We start from the raw sequence: 18,049 nt of genomic DNA, 5'->3' as shown, positions 1-18,049 counted from the left end.
AATCCTTTGCAAAGCGCGGACGCTCGGCCATGCACGCCACGGCAAGCATCACGGCAAGCGCGAACGGAGACAATGCACAGGTGACAGGAGGCGCGGGAGAGCTAGCGTTGGAAGCGGCCAAGCCATAGTAGCGCACCAATTGTTGCGCCGTGCCATGTTATACTAGCCTGTGAAACTTCGTTGAAAATGTTATTAAAACTTTTACGAATTGCGTAATAACGGCACACATTTTTATTGAAAGGTTTTGTTGTATTGCCATCACGGGCTCACGAAACTATGGCCCGGCTTTCAGTTTGAGCTGATGCAGTAGGTTTGAATTGGCCATGGAGGAAGGAAAAATTCCTCCCTCCATGGAATTGGCTGATGCTTGGTACGCGCGCTGTAACCGTCTAACTAGCGGTCTATGCGAAATCGTCTCAAGCATAAACCTTGCAGTACGCTGGTAATACACTGTATTCTGCGGAGCGTTGTTATATGACATAACGATGTAATCATTCCATTGATGGTGCTGTCGAAGGAATCGTTGCAAGCTGGTAGTAAAAATGTGCGCAAGTTTTGCTTGCAAGAGTTGGAGACTGACTTTAAAAACGTGTACCAGAGCCTGTACGTCTCCACCAGGTCTTACAGCAGAAAACTTCAAGACATATAATATAAGCTGTACAGAAGACGTCTAACTTGGAGCTTACCTTAGCACTAGCCGTGTCAAGCTTGGTCAAGCTGAGTCAGGAACGCTTGTAGCCGACTTTTGCTTCCTGGGAATTGAAATTACTTCGTTTGACCGCTGGGATCCACTAAGCAGCTTGTTTTTTCTGCCGTGGGAAATTGTGAAAGATAACTTCGTCTTGGCCGCCGGTGCTCGTACAACCATAAGCAGCACAAAAGGACGGCATGGCAACACTGTATTAGACGGAGTTCTTGTGGTAACAGTCCTTTGAAGCATAAGCCGGAAACTCAGGGTGGAGATCTTGATCATTTGCGATAAAGGCCATGGATACAACACGACTGACGTGCAAAACCTGCACACGCTTTCCGCGCGGGAGCCTGGGACCCATATATTGACGTCATTTCCGCTAGCTTTCTCCTTCCGCCGCTGCGAGCCGCTGTGGGCGGAGCATAGCTGCGATTTGAATTCTTAATTACGCCGCCACTACTTGTATGATCAAAAAACAAAACTTCGTAGTGGGGATTTCAAGTGTCTGCGCTTCAGAAAAATGTCACTTTTTATAAATCTAAAAAATATTCAGTTTCCCTTTAAGAAGGATGGCTCGGTCAGAATTTGCGGCGATTTTAAAGTCACTCGAAATCCTGCTTGTGCCACGATGCAGTACCCGCTTCCGGTCATTCAAGATATCTTTGCGTCATTAGGAGGAGGCTAATTGTTCAGTACGCTCAACTTGCGGGATGCATATAACCAGGTGCTTTTGGACGAGGACTCTCGGAAGCTTTGCGTTATTAATGCTCACAAAGGCCTGTTTTGTTATAATAGGCTTCCATTCGGCATTCCCTCCGCTCCATTTCGAAAAAAAGTGATACAATACTGTCTGGCTTACCTGGCATTCAGGCTTACTTGGATGACGTTCTAGTCTCGGAAAGCTTTCAAGATTGCGTAGCACGATCGCAAAGTGTGTTAGAGCGGTTCAGAGAACACGGCGTGAAGCTCAGATACGATAAGTGTAAATTTAGCCAGCCATCTGTCACTTATCTTGGTCATCGTATTGACCAAGCCGGCCTTCACCCAACTGAGAAGAACGTAGATGCTATCATGAATGCTCCTAGTCCCGAAAACCTAAGCGTTCATTCCTTGGGATGATCTTTCTATTCAAAGTTTTTCCCAGATATGTGACGCACATTGTTCCCATTGTACCAGTTGTTAGAAAAAAACGTGTAGTGACAGTGGAAGTCCTCGCAGGAATCTGCATTTCGGAAGGCAAAACAGTGTCTTAAGGACGCTGAGGTCCTTGTGCATTTTGTTCCATCGAGGCAACTGAAGTTGGAATGTGACGCATCCACTCGTGGGATAGGCGCTGTTCTTTTTCACACAATTGGAAGCACCAACAGACCAGTCAGGTTCCGTTCAAGAACCCTGACAAAAGCCGAAAGAAATTATTCTCAATTAGAATGTGAAGCACTGGCACCTGTTTTTGGAGTTACTAAATTCCGGGATTATCATTTAGGTAGAGAGTTCGTCCTGGTTACGGGTCTGTGCCGAAGATTGTAGCGTCTGGCGTCACAGTCCTGTTCGTGGATTCGCCAACGCGCAAGCTGCCTAGCTGCTTCTGCTCGCTGTGTGATGTCTTCAGCACCCGTCTCGTTCTCATCAAATTCATGAGGAAGCATTGCATCTAATGTTGTTGTAACCTCACGGCCGTACACGAGGCTGAAGGGTATCTTGACGAGCCGTATTGTACGCGAAGGTGACATAGGGTAAAACCTCGTCCCAGTTCTTGTGCTCTACAATGCTTATCAAGTCAGCCAGTGTCCTGTTGAGTCGTTCCGTCAGCCCGTTTGTTTGAGGGTGATAGGCCGTGGTCTTCCGGTGGGCGGTACCACTTAAACAGAGAATGATGTCCAAAAACTTGGCCATGAACGCAGTACCTCTGTCCGTGATGACTACGGCGGGAGCGCCATGTCTTAAAACGATGGATTCAAGAAAAAATTTCGCCGCTTCATCTACTGTTCCCCGTCGCAGAGCACCTGTCTCGGCATATCTAGTGAGATAATCGGTGGCGACGATTATCCACCTATTGCCGGCAGTAGATGTTGGGAAGGTGCCCAGAAAATCCATGCCTACTTGTGCAAATGGTGTGGCAGGTACTTGAACAGGGTGCAGAAGGCCGACTGGCTTGACAGAAGGCGGTTTGCGGCGCTGGCAATCCAGACATATCTGAACAGAATGTTTAACGACTGCAGCAAGTCTTGGCCAGTAGTAATTCTGCCGAATCCGCGACAATGTGCGAGTGTAGCCCAAGTGCCCACCGGTCGGCTCGTTGTGGCAGGCGTGTAAGATTTCACGTCGAAGCGATGAGGGAACGAGTAAGCAGTTGCTGCCGCTAGGGGAGAAGTTCTTGTAGAGTACGTTGCAGCGCAAGCAGTATGACGCCAGCCCTCTTGAAAATAGCCTTGGCACGCTATTGGTTCGTCCTTCGAGGTAATCAATCAGCGGCAGCAATTCAACGTCATTTCGTTGCTGGCGTGAAAGATTGGCAGTGTCCACGAGTCCCAGAAAGACCGTGTCGTCGTCTTGTGCTGCCGCCTCAACAGGAGTCCGAGAAAGGCAGTCGGCATCTGCGTGTCGTTTTCCTGACTTGTATGTGACAGTAAAGTCGAACTCTTGGAGTCGAAGACTCCAACGTGCGAGCCGGCCGGAAGGATCTTTCAAATTAATGAGCCAGCAGAGCAAATGGTGATCACTAATAACGGTGAAAGACCGACCGTACAAATACGGATGGAATTTCAGAACTGCCCATACCATTGCGAGGCATTCTTTTTCAGTGGTGGAGTAGTTGGCCTCTACTCGGGACAGTGTCCTATTGGCGTAAGCGATCACCTTTTTGCTGTCGTCCTGCCATTGTACGAGCACCGCCCCTAGACCGACATTACTAGCGTCTGTATGCAATATCGTCGGGGCATCTTCGTCAAAGTGTGCAAGCACGGGAGGCGCTTGCATACGGTGCCGGAGCTCATGAAATGCCCGCTGCTGGTCTTCGCCCCTAGTGAAAGGGATATCTTCTCTGGTGAGCTGTGTTAACGGCCACGCGATGCGCGAGAAATTCGCAATAAATCGCCGGTAATATGCACATAGTCCCAGAAAACGTCGCACGGCCTTTTTGTCTGATGGGGTCAGGAAATTAGCGACGGCAGAAATTTTATCCAGATCAGGTCGGACTCCTTGGTTACTGACGACGTGACTGAGGAACTGGAGCTCTTGAAAACCTAAAATGGCACTTTTCAGGCTTCAACATGAGACCGGCAGATCGTATTGCTTCAAAAACAGTTTTCAGCCTTCGTAAGTGTTTGTCGAACGTTGCGGAAAAGACAATCACGTCATCCAGGTACACCAGGCATGTTTGCCATTTGTCCAGAGAGCACAGTGTCCATTAGAGGCTGAAATGTTGCTGGCGCTGCACACAAACCGAAGGGAAGGACCTGAAATTCATAAGTCCATCAGGCGTCACGAAGGCGGTTTTCGCACGGTCTCTCTCATCCACTTCGATCTGCCAATAACCGCTTTTCAAGTCCATTGAGGAAAAGTAGCACGCGTTTCGCAACCTGTCCAAGGAATTATCAATACGTGGCAGTGGATAAATGTCCTTTGTAACCTGATTGGGCTTCCGATAGTCGACGCAGAAGCGCAGGCTACCGTCCTTCTTTTTCACTAAAACAACAGGTGATGCCCAAGGACTATTATATGGTCGAATAACACCATCTTCCAGCATCATCTTCACTTGTCTTTGGATTGCCTCACGTTTCTTTGGGGCCACTCGATAAGGGTTTTGTCGAATAGGTCGGGCGTCGACATCAGTAATGATGCAATGTTTGGTAAGTGGCGTTTGACCAACTCTTGACGCAGATGAGAAACAGCCCTGGTACTGGTTGATGAGCTCAAGAAGACGGTCTCGCTCAACGGCCGTTAACGTCGAACTAACTTCTACAATAGGCGCAGTTGTGGGGATCGTAGATGTCGTCTCCTGCGCTAAGTGGCAGTCTTCTATCGGTATCACTTCGTCGAAATAAGCGACAGCAGTCTCTCACAATGTGTCGACGCTCCTTACTAAAATTCGTCAGCAAGAGCTCGGCACTTCCATCTACAAGTCCTCTGGCAATGGAGATGCTGCAATTCAGCGCTAGCGCCTTGATGTGTTCAGCGACTCCAGTCCCATTCTGCAGGCTGTCGCAGTGCACGGGTACGAGATAGCAACTCCGCGGCAAAAGTATCACGTCTGCAGCTATACGTAAGTGACGTTGTGAATGCTCCTCATCGGTGACATGACGCAACGTGACGCTTCTGTTGCGGATGTTGATCACGGCACCGTACTCACGCAGGAAATCTATCCCTAATATAAGTTCCTTGCAACACTCAGAATGACGAGGGTGGCGACGAAGGTTGAACCGGCGATTAGGAGTCGGGCTGTGCATTTCCCGACAGGTGTCATCAACTGACCTCCGGCGGTTCTTATGTTGGGTCCGTGCCATGGCGTCTTCACCTTCCTTAGTTTGTCCGCGAGCTGTAAGCTTATGATTAAAAAATGGGAGCCAGTGTCAACAAGAGCGGCTACTTGGTGGCCGTCAATGTGAACGATGAGGTCGGTGCTGACAACTTCAGTTACGTCTTTCAGAGTTGAGTCCGTCGTATTCGTCGTTGCATTCGCCGGAGTCTTTACTCGTCGTACGTCGATAATCGGGAATATGGAGAACTTCGAGTACTGGCAACCTCACCCCCGGAGGTCGCTGTGTCTAGTTTCCCCGTCGCGGGCTAGGGGACCTGCCCCTACTGACGTCGGCAAAACTGCGACGAGTCGGTGCATAGTAGCGCGCAGGAGATGGCGAAAGAGAGCGTGATCGGGGAGTCGTCGTAGTTTGCGGCTGGACGTTCACAGGAGCGTCGTAGGCGTGTCGACCGTCATACGGAGATTAGGCGTAGTTGGCAGAAAAGCCTGGATATTGGGCGGCACGGTAGTTTAGTTATTCCATTTGTGGCAAACTCGATAAACGTGTCCAGCTTCGCCACAATGGTAGCACACTGGTCGGCGGTCGACGGTGCGCCACAAATCGGTTTTCCGACGCTGATAGTTCGGTGGCAACACTCCATGGATCCAAGGATTGGCGTGTGTGTGTCAAAGATACGGCATTGTTTGTGGTGGAGTGATCGGCGAGGTCGGTAGAGCAGACGGGGGTGACGATATCAACTCTGTAGTGTAGGTGATGGTCTCGTTGTGGGTGTCAATGGCGGCGAAGTTACGTTGACTGGACGACGAACAGCCTCCGCATAAGTAAGGCGCCACGGCGCGTTGCCAGTCTGGTGATGAAAAAGCTTGCCGGACTTCTTCCCAGACCACATCAGCTACAAAAGATACTGCTGGTGCCGGTCCCATACTAACAAATCCGAGCTGCCAAAGCTCTTCTCGCACAACCTCTCGGATAACTTCACGCAGAGGCTTGTCGTTACTCGCAGCTAGTATGGAAGTGTTTGCCACCGAGTTACTCGCGTCATGCTGGCGGTATCGTTGCTGTAGGGCCCGTTCAATGGCTGTGGCCTCTTTTGTGAACTCCGCCACTGTTTTCGGTGGATTTCTCACAAGGCCGGCAAAGAGTTGTTCTTTCACTCCCCGCAAGAGATACCGCAGCTTTCTCCTCTGGCATGTCAGGGTCTGGCCTACGGAAAAGACGGGCCATGTCTTCTAAGAACATAGCAACACTCTCATTGGGTTTTTGAATGTGGATCTCAAGGAGCCGCTGTGCATTTTCCCTCCTGTAGATGCTTGTAAAAGTATCCAGCAGCTGTGTGCAGAAGTCATCCCAGGTGGCAAAGCTTCTCTCCCAGTTGACGTACCATGTACGAGCATTGTCCTTCAGATAAAAATAAGCGCTCGAGAGCTTGTCCGCTGAGCTGGTCATATGGTTGTACTTGGCGACGCGCTCGAACTGGTCTAGCCAATCTTGGACGTTTTCAAAGGCATCACCATGAAAGCTCTCCGGAACCATAGGGTTCTGCAGGGTTACTTGCGTTGGAGCCGGGTGGCCATGGTAGTTGCAGGAGGCAAACAATTTCTCGAGGTTTCTTACAGGGGACCGGACTCGGGCGCTAGGCCTAGTAGGCGGCAACTGAACCGGTGGACCGGTGTTTCGACGCACAATGGTGATTCTGGGCTCGATCGTTGGCTCCGCGAAGGGGTGCCAAGCATGAAGGATGGAGACTACCCAGCACCTCCACTAGTGTAACGACGTGGGATCGACGACGACGCGGAGCAGCACCAACAAGGACACCTTATCAATTGTCAAGAAAACCAACGTCTTCTTCGTCTCTACCCTTAAGTTAAAAGCCCGCGCTACTTCAACCTCGTCCCCACTGGCACATGCCAGCGGCAATATAGTTGTTCCGATATATACATATATATATGACGGAAGTATTTCTTTGGATCCGGTGTTGCATACATTAAAAGTGCAGGCGCACGTAGAAAAGCAAGAATATTTAATTTCGACATTTCGGCTGTGGTCCCACCTTCATGATGAAGGCCAGACGCCGGCGGAAACGTCACAATTAAATGTTTTTGCTTTTCTACGTGCGCCTGCACTTCTTTTAAATTATATATATAAATAAATATATATATAGAGAGGTGAAGGATGGAGAGGAGTGGTAGTTGGCCGCGTAGAACCTCCCCTCCCGCGAAATAAATTTCTAGCTATGCCACTGGTACAGGATGTACCACAAGAGCACACATATTCAGAATATGGTGAAAGCAGTGACGACTCACACAAGATGACCAGAACGCTTTATTAAACAATGATGGGAGGGACATTGAATGTGCCACTGCACACAGCAGTTATGTATGTTGCAAACTCACGGTAATAGTGCACTAAAATGAAATAAAATGCAGGAATACTTTTCAACATAAATATAAACTCACCAAGTCACTCGTGTAAGACACTGAGCTTGGATGGCGCTCATGTACGACACTGCTGTATGGGGGAAATGCAGCTTCATTGTCCTGTACAAACGCTTTGGTCTGTTTAAGGTAGACCTAAGGCAGCTAAGGGCTTATAGCTTGTTGTATTTCTTGCACAGCTGTACCAGGACATTTTGCTGTTCCTTAAGCAACCGCTCCAAATTGTCTGTATCTGTAATGCTGGGCACCTCTGCACTCTGCTGCAGAGTGTCCGATGCTCCGGGCTTTAGTTCAACCACTGAGACCAGCTTGTCTGACGATAACCTCACCACTGGGATGGATGCCAACAGAAAGAGATTCTCGTGCTTGACAGCGGTCAGGTTCACAGAGCTGTTCCCAAGCACTTGGTCATTCAGGTGATTCATGCTCACAACACATGGTCTGTCAATGCAGTTTGACGACATCATAGCCACATTTACATTATCATTCTTGTTGCTTGCATTGCGCTTGGCACTTGGGGCTACCACACGGGGGTCTTGTTTTCTGGTCTGCATCTTTTGCCTGCATGTTCTGTATCCCCGTAATAGACAATTTTTTGGGGGGCGAACGCTTCGGGGCTGGCGGCTGCTCCTTTTTTCTATTTACAACTGGCGGAACATAGTCACCACTAGCACCTGAGCTGCTCGTGCTGGAGGTGTCAGACAAACTGTCGTCATTCAGTCCTCCTCTCTTTAATGGTGCAACTTCTAATGTATTGTTGTACCCCTCAAGCAGGCATTCTGGCTCATATATCTTCTCTGCAACCTCAGCTTCAGCAGATGACTCGGGCTTTGATGCTATTGGAGGTGCAAGGTCAGCCTGCAAATGCACTGCGCTTTCAGGTAGAACAGCCTGTGAACTCCGAGGCCCAAGTGGCATTGAAGGTGTGTGCTTGACTCAACTACTTTCGAAGGTGTAACAGGCATGGTGCTGCCAGGGCAACCCACTGTTGGTGCTGATGAGAGAGCAATGAGCTTTGGTTGCTTGATTAGTGAATTGGAGGTCATAGTGCTGGTTACCATTTTAGACAGGAAGTGCTTGACTGATTCTGCAGGAACTATAGTAGTAGTAGCAGCAGCAGCAGGTGATTTAATGATGCTGGTCAGCTCTTCAAGTACCTTGATGGCCTCCTTTAGCTTGTTCAGCATATCTACCTTAGAACTTGGATAAGTGCTTCTGCTTGCGTTGCCTTGAACAGGTGCAGGTCTGAACACAATTTGAGATCCAATAACACAATTTCCTGTCTTTGCTTGGAATACACACAGCTCGGTAACATCCCCATCTGACTCATTTGCCCCCACACAAAGCATGCAAGATGAGAGTGGAGGCATCTCAAGTTTTGAGTTGGTTTCCTAATCTCCATTTGTATCAGGCTTCTTGTAGGTCTCACCACCACCATTCGTATTACTGGCATCAGGTGATTCATTTTCTTCAGTCTCTTGTGGGACTGCTAGTTCAGGAAAAGTCGGGCCTTCTTTTCCAGCCAAGCTGATGTCGTCTGAAATCTTAATGCCGCAGCCATCGTCGTCTTGCTGTTGTCCAGATGCAAACCCAACGGTCTGTGTTGTTTTGTTTGCATCCTGCACCCCTCCAGCAACTCTTTCCTGCTTCCCTGCAGGCCTCCCCACATCCACTGGCTTGCTAGAGGCAGTGGGTGAAACATCGCTTCTGCTCATAACAGGACTGATGGGCATCGCTGTTCCTTGAGGTGGAACCACAAGAAGTGTCTTGCCCGTAGTGGAGCCTTGTATCAGTGTTATGCGGATGACTACAGGAGAATGCCTGCTTTGTACAGAAGTCGAGCGTTTAGCCACTTTCCCGGTTGTCTGACTGCTGCTCTCTTGAGCTCCCTTGTGACTTTACAGTTGGTATAGCTGCAGCGGACAAGTGTGACTCTGTGACCGCTATTTTTGGAGCATTTGCAGTGACCTTCACAAAATTATTTACAGGTGTTGTCAGCTTGATGGTGCTTGCTGTCACTTTAGTGAAGGCTCTACTTACGTGACAGGGCGAACATTCCTGGGACATGTCGCCATAGCTTGGCCCCTTGCCGCCGGATTTCGCCGGTTGTGCTGCTATCACAGTCCTGCTGTTCTTCATCTTCTTGACAACGAGAATAGTGTCATCATTCCTGCCAGCAGTGGAGCGCATGCTACTTTCGTTATTCACAGGCAGTGTGGATGGCCTGCCTAAGTTTGCCTCCAACTGACCCAGTGGGCGTTCAAATGTACTAGGCTTATTTACACGAATCATTGGCGCTGGGGGCACATCCCTGACTGATGCATATGGGCTACATAGGAACCACTGGTGCAAAGCTCTTTGATAATGCCTCGGAGACACTACCTCCACCGCTGCCTGGCGCAGCTGCAACAGGGGTCACAATCCTTCCTTTTGGAAAGTTCGAGTTAACCTGTGTGGTTGGTGGAGCAATCCTTTCCCCAAGTTTTTCTGTAGGTGAAGGTCTGGGCAAGCTAGTCACCACTCTTGACACTCGTGGTGTTTTCTTTGGTTTAGATGTTTCTTCTGGCTTTGGCATTGTCAATTGAATCTCTCGAGTCAGTGGGCTGTCAGCAGGGCCATCTGGTTCTGTTACAACGATCAGCTCGTGCCTGTAAAACAAATTTGCACTTTTCAGTGTAAAAAGCAAAAAGATGCGAGCATTTATACTTGGCAGTATACAACATATAAAAGATGAAAAGCATGTAATGTAAAAAAAATATGACCAACTTACTTTAAGGTAGACTGCAACATAACTTCCCCAAAAAACATCTGTGAACTATTATTTTTGCCTGAATAGATGGCCGTGGTTATACCAAATTTTGTGGCTCTTGTAAGTCAGTGCATGCATATTATGGTTCCTTAAGCTTTTACACACAGGAAATCATCACTAGTCATGCTTCTGATCAATGTACTCATAAAATGTTATTTATGCAGACCTCACCTGTCTGTTTTGCACTGTCAATTTTTCATCAGCTATGCAGTAGTAGTCTAGTTACTTTCTAATCATCTCCAAAATAGAGGAAGCCAAACACACGAAAAAGAAATGCAAAATACAATTTAATTGAGCTTTTATTTCTTAAGAACAACAACATATACAGGAATGTGTGCTAAAGCTCTGAATTTTTACTGACCTACATACAAGTGAGGTCTTGTTGGAATCCATGCAAAATAGAAACAGAAAATGAAGAATCTCATGATGACACACAGACATGCTTGAACAAACGCCACAGAAAAAAGGAAAACATACAACTTTTCAATAATAATAAACAGTGACTATATACATATTCAAAATATATATGAAGCATGCACAATATATTTGCATTGCAACAACTTAGCTTGATGGATTACCTAATTTTTTTTGGTAATGACAAGAACTGACAAAAAATGACAAGAATGGAATTCTATAGGTAGCTGTGCCACAGTTTATGCCAGTACTAAAACGTTCTCATTTCATACACATTTCAGATGCTAGGAATGAGAAAATTTTCCTTTAAAGCACTAGTGTAGACCGCGTATAACATAAGTCGCCGGAGTCGTGAATATCTGCACAATAAGCGGTACCACAGTATAACCAAAACAACAATTTTCAAGCCCTGCACGTATGCAAAACATGTAGACCAAGCAACCGCGTGTATCCGACAATTGAAGTGTGTGACTGGGAGTTTTGCATCTGTTTATATTTACGAACGTTGAAAGGTTAATGTCCAAGTACCCACGATCTTCGCATGAAGCAGAAAAAGCAATAATAATAAAAAAAATGTCTCAATTTCACCCGAAAGGTGAAGCATCAATTGCGATAGCAAATTAGTAGAGAAGTATAAGGAGTAGGGATAGTAGTTTTAGCGGCTGCATAAACTTTACACATTCGCTTACTAACTGTATTAACATGCGTGGTGTCAACGCGCATAAGCAAACATGAATAGACTCGATGACCGCAGACCACCACTGTCAAAACGTGGCCGTGGGGAAACGCGGCTGCCGCAGCGAGCGAAGGTTCGTGCGGTCTATCGCTTAAACGGAAACTGAACGGCATAAACACAGCGCATACAAAGGTCAGAGCCATGTGGAGATCGCTCTAAGATACGGTGCGCGCAACACCGACAGCCGGCAAAGGCGCGAACGCATTTGTTGGCACAGTAGAAGCCGCCCCCTCCTGCGCTGCCTTCCTGTTTTGCGCCTTTCACGTGGGAAATTACGTCGCCAGTTCCCCTTGCGCCCGGTTGCAAGATGCGCATTTGATGCCGCAGCACAGCGTTGCCCTCCCCCCCTCCCATATCCCCATGGCCTTTCGTGCGATGGAAGTCGCGTTTGCTCTCCGCTGTGCATTCGCTCTCCGCGAAGGCGCACGTCCCCCACGCGCTTTCACTTGCACATACGGCTCGCGGCGCCGATTTTATCGTCCTTGGACTTGATGTTCCACGTCTCATACTCCTCCTCCACATCGCCCTCATTGATCTCCTCTCCGATCGGAGGGCACACCTCGTCGAGAAGCATGCTCGCTACCGCCCTTGTCGGCGAGATTTTCCCGCGTAAGCTGCATTATAACCGGTATTTCGTCTCACGCAGCTGCACTGTAAGCGGTATGCGTATACATGGAGTGCTATGGGAAAATTAACGGGAGTCTGAAAAGACCGTACTATATATCCGGTCCTGTACTATAAGTGGTTACGTTAAAGTGGTCTATACTGTACATGCAACATTCCATGAGTAAATACAATTCAATGTACCATACGATACTCTTAATAGGAAGTAATAAATTAGGAGGCGACACATTTAGGTTTTGAAACAGCTGCATTGTTCCAGTGTTTTAGCTGCCTGGGTTGTTCAGCCTGCATTCTCCAAGCTTTTAATAAAGTGAAAAATGGGTGGGCAATGCCTTGGTGCCAAAGTAAGAATAACAGAGAATGAGCTTCTTCATGAGAGTTTAATGTGACAGAGGATCACAGAAAGGTGGAGATGAAAAGTGATGTCGCTAGGGCCAATGTTTCAACAAGTGGACTTGTCATGATGAAGTCCCCTTGACAAAACAGGCTCCAGTGATATCCCTTGTTCGACCGTTCTTGAGAGCGTACTCATACAGCGAACAGTGCATTCGCACAGCAAAATGACCAATCTCTTGACACCCTATGCAAATGTATCCTTCTGTGACTTACACGTTGCTGTGCCCTTGTAAAAAATCTGGCCGAAAATCGTCTCCGATGACTATCGAAACATGCGATTAGCTGAAACACGTCATGTATAAGGTGTGTATTGCCGACGGGCTCCACTCTCAAGCTTCCCTCTGGGGCTTATGGTGGTGGTGCTATGAAGTCCACACATACTCAGTGGCGCACACACACAGTGACGTGATGCACAAACACATGAAGTGTCTGCACGATGACTAGTAGACGACAAAATGGGCATGCATACTTTTGAAAGGAAGTTTGCCTTTTCAGTCAGGCACACCTTTTGTTACTGACATAACCCGCTTCTATAAAGGGCTGCACATTTAGGCTTCCTTCTGATATACTATCAACAGTTTCTCTATACTGTGATCTTACACAACACTGCACTTGAAGAACATGCAAGAAAGTACTCTAAAAATTTTAAGATTCATTGGTGCTACCTCTTCACAACACTCTGTAGGCACTGGATGTATGAACGTGTTTTTTTTAATTATTTTTTTTGGGGGGGGGGGGAGTCTGTATCACTGGGACGGCAGAGTATGACCTAGATCTCTGTTGCAGCTAGCTAATCATCGCTCATTTTCTCAGTCCATCTGCTGTCCTTAACTACAATTTCCTGAGTGTCATTTCTTGAAGCAAAACAACTGTTGATTGATATTTATGATCATAACCTATCAGCTAGACCTTTTTTTCCCTTAATTAAACAGCACAGAGAAACATAAATTGAGCTGTATTAGTATGGCACTTCTTTAAAATACCAAAAAAGCCACTCCTGCTGTTAAAGCAGACTTGCTAAGCCAGAATAAATGGAAAAATGTGGAACATCATAAATTTTGACACAGTTTACTTAGCCCTAAGTAATTTTTAGCAGTAAATACGGACTATATTAGTAACGATGGACTACATAATGGTGGCAAGTTTCAAGGACTTTTACTGAGCTACAATGACCTAAATACAAAAAATATATTTATAATACTTCAAAATACATGACATAAGATTAAATTACCTGCGCTCCGGTGCTGCAGTGCAAAATCTTAGATATTAAATATTTAATTTCATTTCCTCTTCCAGTCATCACGCTCATGGCACAAAACAAAAACTGAGATCTAAAAGAATACCGGTATGTCTAAACTGGTTTAGTGTTGATGAAGAAAGACGCATTGACAGTCCAATACTAGCTACAGAATTACTAAAGTTCTTTTCCAAAGCATCCTCTCAGCAGCACAGTTGACGGCTGACTTCAGCCCCGGGTGGGTATTCTATAAGAGTCCACTAGCTGGCCTTTAACAAAATACCCCCCCGATTAGCGGTCTTGCTGCAGAAAAGTGAAATCAGAATAGCCAGCTTAACTGTTTCTCTTTTCGTACACACAGAAAATAGAAGTGGCTGCGTCATTTCTTGTGGTTCAAGGCCCATTGATGGGTGAGCCAGACCATCAGATTTCCTACAAATGTTACAAGAGGGAACACTGGTGGTGGAATCAGTCAGCTTCCCAGTCGAAAAATAAAAAGAACAGACTCCAATTGTGCCACATGTAAGAGGTCACCCGTGGTGAGAAAAGAGGACGAAGAAGTTCACAGAGTGCTCCGAACGGCGCGAGCGCTCGAGGCACGCAAGCCAAGGTGTATTCTGTGAGGGAGAAGCATCGAAGCAGTATTATCAACGTGGCTCTTGGGCTGGAAGGTCGCTTCGTCAGCTATGCTCTGACGACGGGAGCGCGGAGAGCCTGGCCACGAAGCTTGTGAGGCTGGCAAGGCCCAGGCGTAGCTGTAGTCCTTCGGAGACGTCCGAGTGAAGCTCCTCGGACCGGCGGCAGCTGCTCATGGTGGTTCCGGTCCTCTTCGCAAGGATCCCTCTTCCTCGGTGGAGCCCGATCAACCGATAATCACTGGGGCACCGGGTCACCACGCAGATCGCCGTAGGGCGAAGAACGCTTCGTGAAGCCTAACCAGGCAAGTGACACGTCAGCGGCGGCTAGCGGAGCTCCAGCCACGTACTCGGCCAGGTCAACGGAACCGCGAGTCGTCGGCACTCACGGCATCAGCGACGCCCCGAAAGAACAAGTCGCGAAGCCTAACCCGTCAAGCTTCTCAGCCACGTCAGCGCCAGCGACCGGGCTACGGGCTTCTACCAAGCAGGACTTCAAGTTGATCGACCGATCACAAGGCAGCCACGAGTAAGCGAGGGCCCACAGGAGCAACGACAGAGAGACAGGCTCATCGAGATTGCTGCCAGGAAAATATGAGCAACAGCGACGAACTGAGTGAGAGGTATTTATTCTTGTAGAGAGATACCAGTAGGCCAGAGTTGCCAGACTCTCGTGCGAGAAACTCCCAGGACTAACGTAGAGGAAATTAAGGGCATGTTTATGGATTCACTAGGTTATATTTTGGTGAACATTTATTTGTTTATTGTGTTTTAGTTTAGTGTGTGTTAGTTTGTGAGCTTTATTTTTAGTTTTGGTTTTGAGTGTGATTAAAAATCTGCTTGCTGTGTTGCCATGCGTCTTCCAGTCCAATCTCTATTACCACCCGCACGCCCCCGAGATCAGTGACAAAACACATCACAATTCGCGAGCCTGCCAGGATCTGTTCCCGGATTCTATTCAGCCCAGTCACTGATACTTGGGAGTTGCAGAGATGGATTGGGAGGCGATATTGGCTACTATTCGCAAGCAGAAGCTCAGCAAGCAGGAGGGCCTCAAATTAATCGAGGAGGAAATGAAGCACGTTGAGGCCGCTAGGTTAGCAGAACTTGCTGCAGTTAAGAAAGCCTACGAAGAGAGGAAACAGTTCCTAGAGACCAAGATGCCGCTAGAAAGAGCTCAGGCATCAAAAATGAAAGAGCGTGAGGCTGAGTTTATGATTGAGAGTAGGCCCGCTAGTGCAGCAGAGCTGCATGACATCAGAAAGATGCCAGAAGTTGGCAGAGTAGATAGCGCCCGCGACGACGTAGAGAAGCTCTCAACTACGGAACCCTTGAATGAGAAAGACAATGATATGAGGATGCGCGACATCCCAATAGAGATTTGCATAATCAAGGAGCGGAAGAGAGTAGAGGAAGTAGCTTCACCTTGGAATGATGTGGGGCTGGTAATGGAAAATGATTCAAGGGTTCACCAGGCACCAGACATGATGAGGCATTTAGACTTCGAGAGCAAGGAGAAGGCCGGCAGATACCCGAATCGCCCCAGACGCAAGGTAACTTGCAAGGGTAGGAAGAACTTGCACAGAACGTGTAAGGGTGGGATAAATGTACACAGGAGATTGAAAGCACGATGGAGTAAGAAAACGCGTGGGCATGAGAAGATCGGGGCACCAATGAGAAATTTCATGAAGCCAGAGTTAAGGCAGAGAGCTTCCAAGCTGCACGAGAAATGTGCTAGAGGAAGAAAGAGAAGGAAGCAGGCTGGACGTAGAGAAGCGTGGGAGCTTAGGAAAAAGGCGGAAAAAGTGAATGGGTATAACCGGTAGGATACCAAAGGAATATGATTTAGAAATGCCCTAGGACAATTGAATTGTTAGTTGGTACAATTGTGTGTAAATAACAAGTGTATAGGGGGAGAACATCAGTACATATGTGTAGGGTGTTTGGATAATTGCAAAATATGTTTGGATGCGGAGTTTGTTCCATGTGGAAGTGTGACAATGAACTAGCGAACTTTCCGAACAAATCTGTGCAGTGCATTATGTGGTGAAATTTGAATGGTGCGCGAAAATGTGGTGATGAGCAGTAAGACACGCCGACGCACAGAAAAGCAAGCACACCCAAGCCACAACGAAAGTCAAGTTCCTAGCAGAGAAGGCCAAGACTAAGCAGTTTTTGGGAAAAAACTCTTGAAGAGTGGCGAGAGAAGAGGACGAAGAAGTTCGCGGAGCGCTCCGAACGGCATGAGCGCTCGAGGCACACGAGCCGAGGTATAATCCGTGAGGGAGAAGCATCGAATCAGTATTATCGACGTGGCTCTTGCACTGGAAGGTCGCTTTGTCAGCTATGCTCTGACGACGGGAGCGCGGAGAGCCCGGCCACAAAGCTCGTGAGGCTGGCAATGCCCAAGCGTAGTTGTAGTCATCAGAGACGTCCGGGCCAAGCTCCTGGGACCGGCGGCAGCTGCTCACGGTGGTTCCAGTCCTCTTCGCAAGGATCCCTCTTCCTCGGCCGAGCCCGATCAACCGATATCACCGGGGCACCAGGTCGCCACCCAGATCGAAGTAGGGCGAAGAATGCTTCGCGAAGCCTAACCAGGCAAGTGACACATCAGCGGCGGCTACCTGAGCTCCAGCCACGTACTCCGCCAGGTCAACAGAACCGCGAGTCGTCGGCACTCACGGCATCAGCGACGCCCCGAAAGAACAAGTCGCAAAGCCTAACCCGTCAAGCTTCTCAGCCACGTCAGCGCCAGCGACCCGGGTTACGGGCTTCTACCAAGCAGGACTTCAAGTTGATCGACCGATCACAAGGCAGCCACGATTAAGCGAGGGCCCACAGGAGCAACGACAGAGAGAAAGGCTCATCGAGATTGCCGCCAGGAAAATATGAGCAACAGCGACGAACTGAGTGAGAGGTATTTATTCTTGTAGAGAGATACCAGTAGGCCAGAGTTGCCAGACTCTCGTGCGAGAAACTCCCAGGACTAACGTAGAGGAAATTAAGGGCATGTTTATGGATTCACTAGGTTGTATTTTGGTGAACATTTATTTGTTTATTGTGTTTTAGTTTAGTGTGTGTTAGTTTGTGAGCTTTATTTTTAGTTTTGGTTTTGAGTGTGATTAAAAATCTGCTTGCTGTGTTGCCATGCGTCTTCCAGTCCGATCTCTATTACCACCCGCACGCCCCCGAGATCAGTGACAAAACACATCACAATTGGCGAGCTGGCCAGGATCCGTTCCCGGATTCTATTCAGCCCAGTCACTGATACTCAGGAGTGGTAGAGATGGATTTGGAGGCAATATTGGCTATTCACAAGCAGAAGCTCGGCAATGAGCAGGGCCTCAAATTAATCGAGGAGGAAACGAAGTGCGTTGAGGCCGCTAGATTAGCAGAACTTGCTGCAGTTAAGAAAGCCTAAGAAGAGAGGAAACAGTTCCTATAGAAAGAGACCAAGATGCCGCAAGAGCTCAGGCATCGAAAATGAAAAAGCGTGAGGCTGAGTTTATGATTGAGAGTAGGCCCGCTAGTGCAGCAGAGCTGCATGATATCAGAAAGGTGCCAGAAGTTGGCAGAGTAGATAGCGGCCGCGAC

At 48.0% G+C, this 18,049-nt stretch overlaps 1 protein-coding gene across 1 annotated transcript in view; it reads right to left on the bottom strand.

Moving 5' to 3' along the window:
- LOC119440408 (nose resistant to fluoxetine protein 6) overlaps nucleotides 1-18,049 on the bottom strand; it is a 539,389-nt gene that overhangs the window by 300,855 nt on the left and 220,485 nt on the right. The gene's annotated exons all lie outside the window — the stretch shown is intronic.

This window comes from Dermacentor silvarum, chromosome 1 (assembly GCF_013339745.2).
Source record: "Dermacentor silvarum isolate Dsil-2018 chromosome 1, BIME_Dsil_1.4, whole genome shotgun sequence".
Taxonomy (NCBI): domain Eukaryota; kingdom Metazoa; phylum Arthropoda; class Arachnida; order Ixodida; family Ixodidae; genus Dermacentor; species Dermacentor silvarum.
This window is presented reverse-complemented; position numbering and strand designations above follow the sequence as displayed.